This window comes from Amblyraja radiata, chromosome 17 (assembly GCF_010909765.2).
Source record: "Amblyraja radiata isolate CabotCenter1 chromosome 17, sAmbRad1.1.pri, whole genome shotgun sequence".
NCBI classification, from domain to species: Eukaryota; Metazoa; Chordata; class Chondrichthyes; order Rajiformes; family Rajidae; genus Amblyraja; species Amblyraja radiata.
The window spans coordinates 50,696,197-50,715,323 of record NC_045972.1 but is presented as its reverse complement, the minus strand read 5'-3'; positions in this window follow the sequence as shown (position 1 = coordinate 50,715,323).

Below are 19,127 nucleotides of genomic sequence, written 5' to 3'. Positions count from 1 at the left end.
CCAAGTTCCTGGACCGAGGAATCAGCTCCACCCTCTGCCAGTCGATCTGCAACATTCAGACTCTTTCAATTAGTGAAGATAGGCGACAGCATCCTTTCCGCAATAATCATCAACACTAGTGACCCACAAGGATGCGTTCCCCGTCCTCTAATATACTCTGTACATACATGACTGCAATGACACATTTGGTTCTAATTCCTTCCACAAGATATTACAAGACACTAACTACATATGCTAATTATCACATACATAACACTCCTCCCCCTTTAACTTGGAGGCAGGTAACACCACTGCTATTACATACTCAACACTAATCCCCCTTTAACTTGGAGGCGGGTAATACCATTTCTATTAAATACACCGCACTCCTTCCCTTTTAAGTCCATTTCACTTGCACGGTATGCTCTTTTCCTACCCATCATTGAATAATACACTGTTACACAATGGTATTATACTTAAACCAAATACATTATCCCTTGCTTTATGAGTTTTCACTTTCTGGTTCATTTATTTGTTTTGTTTTCCTCTTTGTAGGTGGGATCTGACACATGGCTGCACGTTTTCGTTTACTAGCAACTTCCTCTGATGTTCAATTACCCTTCTCTGCTTATTTATCTGCTCTTGTTATTTCATGAGATTCTGCAATGCATAAACATTTGTCCATTGCTCAGTGAAGGAGGCTCAATGCTGGACTATACTGAATTGTCCTAATGTAATCGGCACTGCATACGTTTGTCTTGACCGACCAGCCTCTCTTCTTTAGACTTTTCTATCAGCAGCTTTCTGCTCATTGTCACACATTTATTCAATCTTTCCTTGCATCGTTCAAGCCTTTTCTGCTCTTCATCTACTCATCTTTTTAAGTCACCTTTCTGGTTCTTCATCAAGAAGTAGGATCTATATTGTCTTTGCCATACAACACTGGCTTTCCTATATCGTTTAAGCTTTTTGTAGAGTTTAAGCTTTTTCTGTAGTTCATCTACTTGTCCACTTACGTCACATCTCTGGTTCTTCATCAAGTAAGATCTATATTGTTTTTTCATGACAACATTGGCTTTGATTTGTGCTCTGCTTAGTTTTCTTGCTTCATAAGCACGGTAGTGAGACTGCACTACAATTGTTGTATCTTTCCGTTTGAGGAAATCTTTCCTATATCGTTTAAGCTTTCTGTATCGTTTCAGCATTTTCTGATGTGCCTTTATTTGTCTTTTTAAATCTTTCTGATACCAACTCCTACAGAGTACTGACTGACTTTTTACAGTAGCTCTCTTTTGCTTAATCCACTGCCTAACCATCATACTCTTGTGGGCAGCCTGAATGGTAATAGTTGCATCCCTCACTGACTGATATTGCACAAACTGGGAATGCCCTATTTTGCATGCTTTGTACCATCTCTGGGTCGAAATGACTGCTTGGCGCACAGCTTTGTAGCGTGCCCTTAATTAGTAACCACGGTATGCTGCTTGCAGAGTGACTACAGCCGCCTTTTGCATCACAAAATGCTTTCTTGTAATGCACATTCTTACGGATGACTTAATATGGCGTGCTGCCTTGATTTTGCCAATACGCTGGCTTTGATCCCGCGGTATAAGGCCTGAATACAAACCACTGCTTTTCTCAAACTATTATAATGCCTCACTCGGACATTTCTTATCTGGCATGCTCGGTATTGTTGCTGTACCGCAATGGCAGTCCAGCGTAGTTTCTTAAAATACTGACGCTGTTTATGCATCTGATAATAAGTCTGTATGACCTTGGCAGATTTGTGCATGCACCGCAATTGCTTTCGAACAAGCATTCCTCGGTAGGCTGCCTGAAGCAGCACAACACTGCTGCGTACCTTAATGTAAGTTTTGCGATCACTTACCATTTGAAGGTGTGCCCTATAATGGATTTGCACTATTATAGCTGCCCTTCTCATTGTCCTGTATTGACGGTATCCTCTATGCATTCTAAATGCTGCTTGTATTGCCGTTGCTGCCTTCTGTTTGTTCCGGAGCTCTCTCCGCACTTTCATACCCCTGAATGCAGTTTGAATAGCCAGGGTTGCTCTTTGGATGTCAATTTCCCTTTTCCTTTGACTTCTTTTCCTTTGCCTTTTCCCTTTGGCCTTTTCCCTCTGCACTTGACCTTCGTCACTTGGCACTTGACTTATGTCCCTTTGTACTTGACATTGGTCCTTTTGCACTTGGCCTTTGTCCTTTTGCACTTGACCGTTGTCCTTTTGCACTTGACCGTTGTCCTTTTGCACTTGTCCTTTGTCCTTTTGCACTTGACCTTTGTCCCTTTGCACTTGACCTTTGTCATTTTGCACTTGAGCTTTGTCCTTTTAAACTTGACCTGTGTCCTTTTGCACTTGACTTTTGTCCTTTTGCACTTGTGTTCTGTCCTTTTGCTGTTGACCTTGGACCTCGTGCACTTGACCTTTGTCCTTTGAGGGGCTCCCGGCCCTCTTTAGTTCAGGCTCATTGCCTCTGGATGCCCTTGGAGGTTTTGTCGAGAAATGAGCCATTAATACCTCCTTACACTCCTCGTACGTTTTATCCGTGGGCGCTGCTGGCAGCAGTAACGTATGGAAGGTGTGATGATTCTCTCGTCCTAAGCCTAATATGATCCATGCTCTCTTCTTCTCCTCTGTAGTGACATGATTAGAAATGAACGAAGCCTCCAAGACTTCAGTCCATTTCTCAAAATTGCAACCAGATTCTAACTGGGGCCACTTTCCTATCCTTTTAAAAGCCAGGCTACATGTTGCTAATCAGGTGCACTAATCAGGCGCTCCTGTACAGACAAAACACTGATTACCTCAAGATAATAAAACACATATCTCCTGTACAGCCAAAACACTGACTTCTGCCCTGGATAACACAGTTCTGTATAGATTAGCTTTAGCAACAATCACTGTCTCTTACTTAATCGTATAATAATAGATTTATACTATTAACCAACATTTCCTGTTAATAGGCAAACTACAACATTTTAAACATATTCCTAATGCATTACATTATGTGGCCAATGCATTACACATCCAACAGTCCTGCTTTTACTGTGACAATGCATTACAGTTTTATTGTGAAAAATGTCACTGCTCCAGCTTGCGGCCTGTGGACCCCGATGCATCCTCCACTGCTGCTTTAGCTGCCCCCCCCTCCTCCCCCCGGGCTTCATTGTTTCTTTTAAACACCGCTGGCCACTCCGGACCTCCGATGCTGCTGCTGCTGGCTCAGCCGTTGCTGTTGCCTCTGCTGGCTCTCTCTTACTCCACGGGCTGGCCTCCCAGGCTGGCTTTTGCTGGCTTCCCGGGATAGCTGTTGCTGCTTATTTCTGCTGCTGGTCCCCGCTGCTCCAAACATCGGGACTGTGCCTCACTCGTGGTCGGCTTTCTCCACTCTCGGCCGTCTCCACGACCTGGCTGACTGTTCCCAGTTGGGCTGACGACTCAGCCTCTGTCGATGGCTCTCTGGACCTGTCCGTGGCCTACACTGTACAAGGCTCTCACCCAACGTTGGTGGCTGCTACTGGGGCTGTCCGTGGGCTGCACGGTCCTCTTTTGTCGGTGGCTTGTCCAGACCTGTCCGTGGCCTTCACGGTCCTAGGCCCCCACCCCACGCCTGTGGCTTCTGCTTGGGCTTGGCTATGGGCTGCACAGCCTCGAATACTTTCCAGGTAAGCTGACACCGTGCATGGTGACCCTTACTGCCCCTGCTTGTTTTCCTAGCTCTTCCCTGAGCTAATGATTCCCGTTCCTACCTTTTTTCCTTTTGGCGCCAATTCAAAACCATTTGGCTTGGTGCTGTTCCACTTTGTTTCCAAATACTACTATTTTTAAACTTGTTTTCGATTCTTCTTGCTGGCCTTGTTCTTATCTTCGTTCTTTTATACTCGTCGCCAATTGTTGTGTATTTGGATGTTTAGAACAGACTTGAATAAGGCTAATTACATTTGCTAATTATCACATACCTAACAATGAGCACGGCTGATCATCCCAAATCAACACCCCGTTCATGATTTCTCCCCATAATCCCTTTATTCCATTAGTCCTGAGAGCTCTATCTAACTCTCTCTTGAAAACATTCAGTGAATTGACCTCCACCACCTTCTGTGGCAGAGAATTCCACACTTCACAACTCTCTGCGTGAAAAATATTTTCCGCACCTCAGTCCGAAATGGCCTACCCCTTATTGTTGAACTGTGACCTCTGGTTCTGGACTCCCTCAGTCCAATCCCTTAAGAATTGTATATGTTTCTACGATCCGCTCTCTTCCACCTAAATTCCAGTGAATTCAGTCTGTGTTTCTGTGCCTATTTATCAATTAATTCAAGAGAGCGATTCTCCGTTCCTGCTGTGTCTGTCTGGTACACATGCAAACAGAAAGGAACACTTCAATAATCATGGCCATATTGAAATGACCAACGTATATGACAGACAGCTATATCATTTTGTTGTCTAATCTGCAGCTTTGAAAATAAAATCCACACCTATTGATGTTTAATTCCTTGGATTTCCAGGCTAGAGTTTAGTTTGAGGACAGTGAAGCACCTGTTGGACACTTGCGAGGGAGATGAACGATGCACTTCTGTTGTTAGTGACACCACCACCCAATACATTATCGCCACTGTTGTGCAGTCAGTGATGTGTCTGCTATGTGGCTACAACTGGGGAGGCCGATGACAGAGCACATAAGAGATTACATAACCAGTGATTCCAGGGGTGTGTCAAATGGGTGGGAAACAGGCCTTTCGGTCCGACGTGTCCATGCAGAACGAAACGCCTATCTATGGTGATCTCATTCACTTGTATTTGTCCCATTTCCCTCCATTCCTATCCAAGACAAACAGCTGTCCAAATGCTGTTTATTTGCTGTGATGGTATCTGCTCCCACCATCTCTTATGTAAAGATTGCTCCACCTTTGATGTGGAATACCCGCCCATCCTTGGTGCACAGGCGGGTGAGGGAAGCTCTTTTAGTGGCGATTGAAATAATAAGAGATATGGATCGGGTCAACGAATAGAGTATGGGAATCAAGATCCTGGCGACAGGTTTAAGTTGAGGGGGGAGATTGAATAGGAATCTGAGGGTTCTTTTTTCACACAAAGGGAGTGAAATAACAGTGATGGGTCTGTATAAGCAGTGACATGATCTAATTGAATCTAACTGCTATGTTTTACATTTGATATGATGTAAAATAAAGAACCCCTTCTTTTTAGTTCAAATGTTTGACTATAAAGGGTTAACTGAAGTACAGTATCCATAATTAATCGCATCTGTAATGAGCACTAACTCCATCTTGCTGCTCTATCCACGCTGGTACACACGACAAGCGAAGTTGCATTAATTTGTTATTTTCAACTTAATCAACAGTGGTTAAAAATACTAATTGTCTCTTTCCGGCATATAATTGAAAGAAAAACACATAATGCGGAAAATTAAAGTTCAGCTTCAGATCTGAGAAAGGGGGAGATAGGTAACTGTGCCCTTTGTCCAGTGGGGAATATTTTTAATAACAGTCCCTGCTCATTTAAGTGTTTATTTCAGTTTGTACCGGTAGCAGGTTTAAAGTGCGCGATAGGAGATATGCCCTCTTGATTTAATTAATAAATAAGCACATAAATAAAGTCTGCGTGTGTGGCAGCTTTCTCTGTACCGCTGTGTGTACAGCCCAGGCGGATGAGTTGCTAATTACACTCAAACCGAACTTGCCGCCTGGTCTATGGATTTGAATTCGCATCTACCTGTCGACTGGTATGAAGTTGTCCACTACAAAATATACTAAAAAGATTGAAAAGAGCCACAGCTAGTGTTCACCGGCTGGAACTAAAGCAACATTTCTACTTCTCAAATTCCTGTTTGAACACGACGGAAGGGTTAATTTGTTAATATTTTGTTAAATAAAATGTATTCATTAATACTTTAATACCCCTGCACCTATTGTCTATTGTCCATTGTCTAATGCTGCGATCCAGTAGTCATCCGTAACGACCGCGTAACACTCTTCCACCAGAGTCTGAAGAAGGGTCTTGACGAGAAACGTCACCCATGCTTTCTCTCCAGAAGTGCTGCCCCGCTGAGATAGACCAGCAGTTTGTGTATACCTTCTATTTCAACAGGCATCTACAGTTCTTTTCTACCCACCACAACTCTCTATTAGGCAGTTCTGAATCAAAACGATCAATTAAGCATAACATTCCGTCCATCTTAGTCTCTTGAATCAACCCACCATTCAAGGCCTGATCCAATGTTCAAACTCCATGTAAACATTATCACTGACCTGACCTTATTTGTCAACTTTCTCAATTAATTGTTGAAGTGAACGTTCCTTACGACACTTAATAAATTGAATCTACGCACTGCGGCATTCCCTGTCAATGCGATTACACTTTAAATCGCTTACCAGGATGGATCCATTATTCAGACAGCTAACTGAGAACTCTCTTCATACTTGGCACTCTAAATCTGGTGGACTGTCGAGTTATTTGTAACAGAAACCCATCAAACTGGTCACCAGACTCCAACCATACAGCCTCGTTTGACGTTTCCCCTAACGACGGCGTTTAGGATAAAGGGAGATTATTGATTTTAGTGCAAAGTTTTTATTTTAGGGCAGAAAATGAAGTTTTGGACTAAATGCGAACCTATGTAATATTGCTACACGATCATACAGGTAAATGAATTACAATTTAAAGGAAAGTCTAAAAACGATCAGAGATTTATGGCGCGACATTACGTCGTTTAAATGGGCCAAATGGATAATTCCCGTATAAAAACGTGAGCGGCATCGCAGGATGTTCCGAGATTATTACGGAATTATTTAATTCATGAAGCCAGATGGACATAGATTCCTGCCATTTTATTACATTTTATGTTCTGACAGATGGGGCACCGCCAACCTATCCCCGCAGAAGACGACTCGTCACACATTATATCTGCGAAATTAAGTCGACTTGATCATGCAAATCCGTTTGAATTCCTTGCGAATTCCTATTTTCAAAACTTATCACACATGAATTCAAATTGCTTATAATATCATTTGAATGGTTAAATAACCATATAACCATATAACAATTACAGCACGGAAACAGGCCATTTCGACCCTTCTAGTCCGTGCCGAACACATAATCTCCCCTAGGCCCATATACCTGCGCTCAGACCATAACCCTCCATTCCTTTCCCATCCATATAACTATCCAATTTATTCACTGGAAGCTCATTCCACACAACTACCACTCTCTGAGTAAAGAAGTTCCCCCTCATGTTACCCCTAAACTTCAGTCCCTTAATTCTCAAGTCATGCCCCTTGTTTGATTCTTCCCTACTCTCAGTGGGAAAAGCTTTTCCACGTCAACTCTGTCTATCCCTCTCATCATTTTAAAAACCTCTATCAAGTCCCCCCTTAACCTTCTGCGCTCCAAAGAATAAAGCCCTAACTTGTTCAACCTTTCTCTGTAACTTAGTTGCTGAAACCCAGGCAACATTCTAGTACATCTCCTCTGTACTCTCTCTATTTTGTTCACATCCTTCCTATAATTAGGCGACCAAAATTGTACACCATACTCCAGAATTGGCCTCACCAATGCCTTGTACAATTTTAACATTACATCCCAACTTCTATACTCAATGCTCTGATTTATAAAGGCCAGCACACCAAAAGCTTTCTTTACCACCCGATCTACATGAGATTCCACTTTCAGGGAACTGTGCACAGTTATTCCCAGATCCCTCTGTTCACCTACATTCTTCAATTCCCTACCATTTACCATGTACGTCCTATTTTGATTTGTCCTGCCAAGATGTAGCACCTCACACTTATCAGCATTAAACTCCATCTGCCATCTTTCAGCCTACTCTTCCAACTGGCATAAATCTCTCTGTAGACTTTGAAACTCTACTTCATTACCCGCAACCCCACCTATCTTAGTATCATCTGCATACTTACTAATCCAATTTACCACGCCATCGTCCAGATCATTGATGTACATGACAAACAACAGTGGATCCAACACAGATCCCTGTGGCACCCCACTCGTCACTGGCCTCCAACCTGACAAACAACCATCCACCATTACTCTCTGGCATCTCCCATTCAGCCACTGTTGAATCCATCTTGCTACTCCACCATTAATACCCAACCATTGAACCTTCTTAACCAACCTTCCATGAGGAACCTTGTCAAAGGCCTTACTGAAGTCCATATACACAACATCCACTGCTTTACCCTCATCAATTTCCCGAGTAACATCTTCAAAAAATTCAAGAAGATTAGTTAAACATGACCTTCCAGCCACAAATCCATGTTGACTGTTCCTAATCAGACCCTGTTTATCCAGATGCTTATATATATTATCTCTAAGTATTCTTTCCATTAATTTGCCCACCACTGACGTCAAACTAACAGGTCTATAATTGCTAGGTTTACTCTTAGACCCCTTTTTAAACAATGGAACAACATGCGCAGTACGCCAATCCTCCGGCACTATTCCCGTTTCTAATGACATTTGAAATATTTCTGCCATATTGCATTACTGCACAATGTGTAAAAATAGTTGATCCTAATTGTTTGTTCAGTGACTGTTGCTGATGTGACTGAGGAAGACGCTAATTGCCGCAATGGTCATCCGTAATGTTATATAAAATGTACCCGCAACAGAAAATGTAGCGAGTTGTATCTTTTTGTACAACTGATCGCTACTTCAGCCAGACAATGGAATATCCAGTAATTTACACCATGATGAGAATTTATTAGCCAGTTCTTGCAGCAGCAGGTGTTCCTGCTAAGGTGCTGGATCTTGGTGCTATTGGTGTTCCTTCGTCTTTATATTGCGCTTTCTGCACCGTAGAATACTCATACCCCGCTATCTATGTTTCCAGGTCATTGCATGAATTCTGTCGGTGGAAACTGCAAAGGGAAACATTTTTCTAAGGATTTTAATTTATGTTACTTGCATATTTTAAATGTTGATGAACGTTTGAATGGGATTTTCAATTATTTCAGACATTTATATGTATTACGGAATTGCCATATAATGCAATATGGATGTGTGCTTTTATTAATGGAAGATGCTCTATTCCAGAAGTATTTACTTCAAGAAACAAATAGAACAGGTCGTTTGATTTCCCCCTAATATTATCTCCTGGGAAGTCTGACAGGCCATAACAATTCGAAATCCAAGTCACTGCTGAGTGAACTCTGGGCCCTGTTATCTATCTCTGGCGTCAATCAGTCCCGGCGCCATCAAGGCGTGGAAATGTACTGAAATTGTAATACTGTGCTCTTCTTCAGAAGGGGAAATGTTTAAAGATTGAAGGACGAACGCGCTTTATCACTGGTAGCAAAGTTACTGGTGCAGATTCTGATGCACAGATGGAAAATTAGTACTAATCACGGAGAGGTCAACGTGATTTAAACATCATAACTATATAGTTATGCGGCACAGAAACAGGATATTCGGCCAAAATCGCCCATGCTGACCATAATGCCCCATTTACACTAGTACCACCTGCCGGCGCATCGCCCATATCCGTCTAAACCTTTCCTATACGTATTTCTACGGAAGAAAAATCATATCTCGAACACTCAATTGCATGTTTGAGGTGATAGCCAAGGAGATGGATGAAGGTTGGGGTGTAAATGTTACCTATATGCATATTGGTAAGATTTTTGAAAAGCTCCCGCATGGCAGGTTGATCCAGAATGCTAAAACACAAGGGATGTGCCGCTTTATTATAAACTAGACACAAAATTGACTTGGTGGGTAGAAGGCACGGTACCGGTTTCGGATTAGGTTTGTTGTTGTCTCATGTAACGATGTACAGTGAAAACCATTGTTGCTCTTGATATCCAAACTTATCAGATAATACTATTACATGTCAGATACTACTTTCAGAACATCTATTAACAAACCACTGATTCCCATACTATCTAGACCACACTTCTTCCCAAACTGATTCATGTAACGACTCAATCACCTAGTCCCAATTCCACCGTCTATGCCGCATCTGCGCCCATAACAGGTAATCGGAGATGTCCTCACTCTTTAGGAAACTGGGGTTCCCCTCTTCCTTTATAGAAGAGGCCCTATCTAGGGCTCCTCTATATCCCGCAGCCCCGTTCTTGCTCCCATCACCCCATTCGTCAAAAGGACGGAGCCCCGCTTGTCCTCACCTTCCACACCATCAGTCCACACACACAGCAAATAATCCTCCAACATCTTCGCCACCTCCCATGGGTTCCCACTACTAGGCACTTCTTGCCATCTCCACCCCTTTCTGCTTTCCACAGAGACCGTTCCCTCCGCAACTCCATAGTCAACTCGTCCCATCCCACCCATAAAACACCCCCTCCCCAGGTACTTTCCCCTGCGACCGCGGAAGATGGAACACCTGTCCCTTTACCTCCCTACGCGACTCCATCAAAGGACCCCGTCAGTCTTTTTAGGTGAGGCTGGGGTCCACCTGCACCTCCTCCAGCCTACTCTATTGTAATTGCTGCTTCAGATGTCAACTCCTGTAGAGCGGCGAGAAGAAACGCAGGCTCGGTGATTGTTACGCTGAACAACTCCGCTCAGTTCGCCTTAACCTGCATGATCTCCCGGTTGATCAGCACTTTAACTCAACGTCCCATTCCCAATCTGACCTTTGCTCCATTGTCAGAGTGAGGCCCAGTGCAAATTGCAGGAATAGAACCGCTTCATATCGCTTGGGTCGTTCATATCGCTTGGGTCGTAAATACCCCAGCGATATGAACATTGACTTCTCGAACATCAAATAGCCCTTGCGTTCCCTCTCTCTCTGCATCCCCTCCCCTTCCCAAATCCCCCACCAGTCTTACTGTCTCCGACTACATTCCATCTCTGTTCCGCCCACTCCACAGACATCAGTCTCAAGAGGGTGTCGACCCGAAACGTGACCCAGTACTTCTCTCCAGAGCTGCTGCCTGTCCCGCTGAGTTACTCCAGAATTTTGTGTTTACCTTCATGTCCGATAATACCGTACATACATATAATCCTGTCAAATTCAAGTACAATAGCCAGGGCACATGAACACATATCGTTTCCATAGTTCTCAGCATTGTTGCGCTCAGTTCCACAGCTGAACCCTAATGTCCACAATTGGTTGTAGGTGAATAGGACAGTATCCTAACTTATGGAAGGGTCAGTCAGACATATGATAACCGGCGAAGAAGCTGTTCGTGAGCCTGGCACTGCCTGATTGAAAGCCTCTGTGCCATTTGTCCGATGGGAGAAGGGAGCAGTTAGTGTAAACGGCGTGAAATATATATTTGATTAGATCGGTTACTGTTCCGCTGAGGTGTGAGGATAGAAATTCTGGTCGGTGTGAAGGACTTGTCTACACGTACAGCTCCCTGCAATGTATTGCAGCTCCCTGTCTTGGGAACAGCTGCTTCCAAAGTATGTTCTGATGAAACCCGACAGTATGCTTTCTCTGGTGAATCTGATGAATCTGTAGTAGTTTGCAAGTCACCAAAGAATGACGATTATTTTCATTGTCCTAAGGAAATAGTGACGATGCAATTTGCCTTCTGGACTGTCATATCAATGTGGTTGGTGCTTAACAGATCATGAACACCAAAATGTTTGGTTCTTCATTAATAACGGTATCAGAGAATATGAGGTGAAGGCAGGAGAAGGGGTTGAAAGGGAGAGATAGATCAACCATTATTGAATGGTGTAGACTAAGTGGATCGAATGGCCTAATTATGCTCCAATGACTTTTGAACATATTCGGCGGATACAGTAAAATGCAGGGGCATTGGGAGCATTGATATACATGGGTGCCAACAAGCTTCGACTCAGAAATTTGTAGGTGGCCAGAATGTTATCTGCTGTGTTGGTCTTCATTGGTACTCTGGCTGCACAGGTCACGTGACAAATTGTGGAAGTAATTCTGTATTTTTCATTTCTTTCAGTTAATTTAACGGCAATTGTGATCATGTGCCGCGCCAAATGTGATCTCTCAAAATGCATTACCCGCTATTTCGTGGCCACGGCGGCAACAGATCTGATGGTGGTTGTCATTGCTGTTATTTTGGGGAAGATCAATTTTATCTATTTATTTGCAAATAGCTTGCTCGTACCGCCCGCATGTTCTGTGACACTTGTTCTGGGGATGGTTGCCATGGATTGTTCTGTATGGTACACGGTTGCATTCACGTTTGGTCGCTTCATCGCCATCTGCTGTCAAAAGCTGCGTAATCGATATTGCACCGAAAGAACATCATGCGTGGTCATAGGGACAGTGGGCCTACTGAGCTGTGCTCAGTCATTTCCATTTTACTTTGTAGTGGATCCACGCCGCTGCGTTCCAAAAGCTGAATACTTTACCTCCTCCGTGTGGCGAGCCTATGAGTCATTTGATAGTATTATGACGCCGCTTGTGCCGATATTTCTATTTCTTCTGTACAATGCTTTAACCGTCAGGTACATTAGTGCAGCGAATAGAGTCCGCCGGGGACGCCGGAACAGCAGTGAGATTGAGAAGGATCCAGAGGTGGCGAATCGCATAAAGTCAATGATTTTGTTGTTCGCTATATCAGCCAATTTCAAAGTATTGTGGATGCCCTATGTCGTACATTCTCTGAACTGGCAAGTGGAACACTATACCTACGCGGACAAATATTTCAGCACGCCGACAGATATTATGCAACAATTCGGGTTCATTTTCCTGTTACTCAGTTCCTGTAGCAACACATGTGTCTATGTATTGACACTGAGGAAATTCAGGGAGGAGCTGAAGAATGGCGTGAGTTATCTCGTTACATTAAACGGTTTGCTGTGTAAACAATGTAAATCTGCTTAACCGTCTTATGAGCAACGAGATAAATATTCAAGAGAGGGGTTATCGTGCCTATCGGGAGATTGCTTTTCTCATATCTCACCATATTTTTTAGTATATATTATATCGAATATGATTCCTCAGATTCGGCACCAGCATTGTTATTATTACAACTACACACCATGATTGCTGTCCATTATAACATCAGATTAATGTCTCCTGCGGAAGGCAAAGACAGTTTACACAAAATGTCATCTATACTTTGGTGAAATGGTTGAATTATGCCTTTTCAGTAACGAAATTCAACAAAAGATTTTAGAACCAAGATAAGAGGAAAGCAAATACCTTTCTCCCATAACCTCTTAAGTATAATTGGAAATCACGGATATCTTCTTTACGGAAAGGACAAAAAATGCTCGAGTAACAAATCAGGTCAGGCAGCATCTCTGGAGAGAAGTAATAGATGATGTTTCGAGGTCTAGATCCTTCTTTAAACAAAGTCAAGGAAGAGGGAAACTAGAACTATCATTCCATACTTCTAGTTTCCCTCTTCCCTGAACCTCAGTATGAAGAAGGATCTCGACCCGAAAAGTAACATTGTTTTTTTTCAACAGATGCTGCCTGACCCACCTCAGTAATTTGTGCCTATCTTCGTTGCAAACCAGTACCTGCACTTCTTTCCTAGGCATGCCTTCGTAAACGTATCCGCAGTTCTCACCCATAAACAGATTATATAGTTGTTTTCTTGGTGTGTGTGTGTGTGTGTGTGTGTGTGAGAGAGAGAGAGAGAGAGAGAGAGAGAGAGAGAGAGAGAGAGAGAGAGAGAGAGAGAGAGTGTGTGTGTGTGTGTGAGTGTGTGTGTGTGTGTGTGTGAGTGTGTTCTTGTGTGTTTGTGTGTGTGTGTGTGTGTGTGTGTGTGTGTGTGTGTGTGTGTGTGTGTGTGTGTGTGTGTGTGTGTGTGTGTGTGTGTGTGTGTGTGTTGGGCGCGGGCGGGGGGAAGGGTGTAGGTGTTCTGTACGTCGTCCGATCTGGTTCATTTATCAATCACGTCGTAAGCAGAGAAGAAAAGACGGCTCGGAGCATTGCCTGAAAGATCCACAGGAATTCTTTCAACATGTGGTTTTCATTCATAATCCACGTCATTCACTAGTTCCGCAGTTTAAGTAAAATCGCTTTAGGAACTTTCGTGCTGTATTATTTTAATAAACCCACTTCTATACATGCTGTGGCATTATATTTAGTGTATAATTTTCTCGTATAACCATATAACCATATAACAATTGCAGCACGGAAACAGGCCATCTCGACTTTTCTTGTCCGTGCCGAACACGTATTCTCCGCTAGTCCCATATACATGCGCTCAGACCATAACCCTCCATTCCTTTCCCGTCCATATAACTATCCAATTTATTTTTAAATTATGAAAACGAACCTGCCTCCACCACCTTCACTGGAAGCTCATTCCACACAGTCACCACTCTCCGAGTAAAGAAGTTCCCCCTCATGTTACCCCTAAACTTCTGTCCATTAATTCTCAAATCATGTCCCCTTGTTTGAATCTTCCCTACTCTCAGTGGGAAAAGCTTATCCAGGTCAACTCTGTCTATCCCTCTCATCATTTTAAAGACCTCGATAAAGTCCCCCCTTAACCTTCTGCGCGCCAAAGAATAAAGCCCTAAATTGTTCAACCTTTCTAGGTAACTTAGTTGCTGAAACCCAGGCAACATTCTAGTAAATCTCCTCTGTACTCTCTCTATTTTGTTGACATCCTTCCTATAATTAGGCGACCAAAATTGTACACCATACTCCAGAATTGGCCTCACCAATGCCTTGTACAATTTTAACATTACATCCCAACTTCTATACTCAATGCTCTGATTTATAAAGGCCAGCACACCAAAAGCTTTCTTTACCACCCTATCTACATGAGATTCCACTTTCAGGGAACTGAGCACAGTTATTCCCAGATCCCTCTGTTCACCTGCATTCTCCAATTCCCTACCATTTACCATGTACGTCCTATTTTGATTTGCCCTGCCAAAATATAGCACCTCACACTTATCAGCATTAAGCTCCACTGCCATCTTTCAGCACACTCTTCCAACTGGCAAAATCTCTCTGTAGACTTTGAAAATCTACTTCATTATCCACAACCCCACCCATCTTAGTATCATCTGCATACATACTAATCCAATTTACCACACCATCATACAGATCATTGATGTACTTGACAAACAACAGTGGACCCAGCACAGATCCCTGTGGCACCCCACTAGTCACTGGCCTCCAACCTGACAAACAACCATCCACCATTACTCTCTGGCATCTCCCATTCAGCCACTGTTGAATCCACCTTGCTATTCCACCATTAATACCCAACAATTGAAACTTTTTAACCAACCTTCAGTGAGGAATCTTGTCAAAGGCCTTACTGAAGTCCATATATACAACATCCACTGCTTTACCCTCATCAATTTCCCGAGTAACCTCTTCAAAAAATTCAAGACGATTAGTCAAACATGACCTTCTACGCACAAATCCGTGTTGACTGTTCCTAATCAGACCCTGTTTATCCAGATGCTTATATATATTATCTCTAAGTATCCTTTCCATTAATTTTCCCACCACTGACGTCAAACTAACATGCCTATAATTGCTTGGTTTACTCTTAGACCTCTTTTTAAACAATGGGACAACATGCGCAGTTCGCCAATCCTCCGGCACTATTGCCGTTTCTAATGACATTTGAAATATTTCTGTCATAGCCCCTGCTATTTCTACACTAACTTCCCTCAATGTCCTAGGGAATATCCTGTCCGGACCTGGAAACTTATCCACTTTTATATTTCTCAAAAGTGTCAGTACTTCCTCTTCTTTGAATCTCATAGTTTCCATAGCTACTCTACTTGTTTCCCTTACCTCACATAATTCAATATCCTTCTCCTTGGTGAATACCGAAGAAAATAAATTGTTCAATATCTCCCCCATCTCTTTTGGCTCTGCAGATAGCTGTCCACTCTGATTCTCTAATGGACCAATTTTATCCCTCGTTATCCTTTTGCTATTAATATAGCTGTAGAAACCCTTTGTATTTATTTTCACCTTACTTGCCAAAGCAACCTCATATCTTCTTTTAGCTTTTCTAATTTCTTTCTTAAGATTCTTTTTACATTCTTTATTCTCCTCAAGCACCTCATTTACTCCATGCTGCCTATAATTATTGTAGATCTCTCTCTTTTTCAGAACCAAGTGTCCAATTTCCCTTGAAAACCATGGCTGTATCTAATTTTTACTATTTCCTTTCAACCGAACAGGGACATAAAGATTCTGTACTCTTAAAATTTCTCCTTTAAATGTCTTCCATTTCTCTTCCACATCTTTCCCATAAAACAAACTGTCCCAATTTACTCCTTTTAAATCCTTTCGCATCTCCTCAAAGTTAGCTTTTCTCCAATCAAAAATCTCAACTCCAGGTCCAGTTCTGACCCTCTCCATAATTATATTGAAACTAATGGTATTGTGATCACTGGTCCCTAACAGTTCCCCAACGCATACCTCTGCCACCCGACCCGTCTCATTTACTAACAGGAGGTCCAGCACCTCCCCTTCTCTAGTAGGTACATCTATGTATTGCTGCAAAAAACTATCCTGCACACATTTTACAAACCCCAACCCATCCAGCCCATTTACAGAATGTGTTTCCCAGTCTATGTGTGGAAAATTGAAATCTCCCACAATCACCACCTTGTGCTTACTACTAATATCTGCAATCTCCTTACATATTTGCTCTTCCAATTCTCGCTCCCCATTTGGCGGTCTATGTGTATATCACATTCATTTCATTTACAAGCCGAACATGTTACATGTAATTTCCCAGGACGAGTAACTGTACCTGCACCAACACGTGCATTTATACACTGTCACAGAGGACATTTAGGGGGGAGCTGAATAATGGGGTTAACTAGTTGTTTACACTAAATGTATACAAATGTGCAACATTTATGAATGCTGTCACATGCAACTACAGCTGCAGCACATGTGGAGCGCCCATTTATTCATTCTAAAGAAATCACAGATTCGTTGACACGCCATCCATCCGATGTCAGGTGGGTGCATGGCTATTGCGAGACTTTTAATTCCAGGGACGGCAGCACAATTAATTTAATTTACTCGGGGCAGTGCGTCAAAGTGGTGGGGGGGTGGTTGTTGCATTCGGAGAAGTGCATTCCCACTCAATAGATTAAAGATCCCTGGAAAATGAGTGCATATATGATCCCTGCAAAATGAGTGCCTATCCTTCTGTAGCAACTGGTATAACTAACTCAAAAATAAAATATAGGTCTCATATAAGAAGTACCAGAATCGTAGAGCTTTACATAGAAATAGTACACACCTATTGGCTCATGCGCTTTCAGTTTGGAAACTACCCGTTTTTTTAAATAGAACTGAAGTGCACAAGAGCTAAATAAATAAAACACAAAATATGAACATTTCTGGAGTAACTCACAGGTAAGGCAGCATCTCTGGGACCGTCTTTTCGTTCACTTCAGATCCGTTTAGTTTATTGTAACGTATACCCAGTGTTAGTGAAACACATTCGTTGCGTGCTAACCAGTCAGCAGAAAGACAAAACATAATTACAATCGAGCCATTTATAGTGTATAGATACATAATAAGGGCATTGCGTTTCAAGAATGGAGATTTAATTGTAGAGCGATTGTAATGTGTGTTTGTAGAGCTGCTTTTGTGTCTTCTGCGCACATAGTCGCCTGGGTTGTACGCCATCTTGGTCAAGTTCTGCCAGACGCAGGAGAGTATTAGTAGAGGGAAATTGATCGGATCTCTGTTGAAGGACCAAACGGAGGGCGTTGCGGCTTTTCTAATGGGGATTGGAGGTGTAGACGGACTGGACGTTCATCATGAACATGAGGCAGTGGAGAACTGGAAATTGAAATATATTAAGGAATTGAAGGGCGTTTGAGATGTATTGTACGTTGGTGGGAGCGACTGGGCAAGGTGTGATAGGACGCAATCGAGTTACGTGACGATGTGTTCCGTGGGTCAGGCAGTGGTTTGCCGGGCGTATTCCTGTTTGTGGATTTTCGTGAGTAAATATAGAGGACAATGCAAGGCTGGGGAACGATGAGGTTGAAGGCAGCATTTTTTTCTGAATAAATAAACCCTGAATAAATATTTTTTGATATAGATTATCCGTAAAACATGATGGGTGCAGTGGGTTGGTAACAAATTTGCGACAGGGGGCATTAAAATGAACAGTTAAAATATAATTATTGTAAATTATTTACAATAAATATAACCGATCAATAGCTCAGTCCGTCTTAACCAACTTAATGTCCCGATGGCCCAGCACTTCAACTCCTCCTCCTATACCCAATCTGACCTTTACGTCCTGGGCCTCCTCTGTTGCCAGAGTGAGGCCCAGCGCAAATTGGAGGAACAGCACCTCATATTTCGCTTGGGTAGTTTACACCCCAACGGTATGAATATTGACTCCTCTAATTTTAGATAGCCCTTGCTTTCTCCCTCCTTCCGATCCCTCTTCCCATCCCCCAAAATCCCTCCCCCCCATCCCCCCCCCCCCCCCCCCCCCCCCCCCCCCGCTCCCCCCCCCGCTCATTACTATGCGTACTCTTTTGACCACCTAGTTCAGGTGGTTATTTGAGCTCCCAACATAGATTAGGATGTCCTTTCAATGACTTACACACCGTAGACGATGGCTGCAGAATATGACGACCTCTCAGTAAATCATTTCCTGGTGATTTTATACGTAAATCGTTTTGTGCAATAATAGGTAAAGTTACCAATAAGTGAAGTTGTGGATTCAAGTAGGACTGTCTCGCGACGGGCTTTTATGAAAGTTCCAATTATGTGCAGGAGGGGCTCACTCAGGCACTCACTACCACTCCGCCATTCACCCGTTGCACACCTGATCTAGTTAGAAACGTAATCAGAGTTGAATTCCTATTTTCAAAACTTACCACACATGAATTCAAATTGCTTATAATATAATTTGAAGGGTTAAATATATTGCATTACTGCACAATGTGTAAAAATAGTTGATCCTAATTGTTTGTTCAGTGACTGTTGCTGATGTGATTGAGGAAGAGGCTAATTGCCGCAATGGTCATCCGTAATGTTATATAAAATGTACTCGCAACAGACAATGTAGCGAGTTGTAACGTTTTGTACAACTGATCGCTACTTCAGCCAGACAATGGAATATCCAGTAATTTACACCATGGTGAGAATGTATTACCCAGTTCTTGCAGCAGCAGGTGTTCCTGGTAAGGTGCTGGATCTTGGTGCTATTGGTGT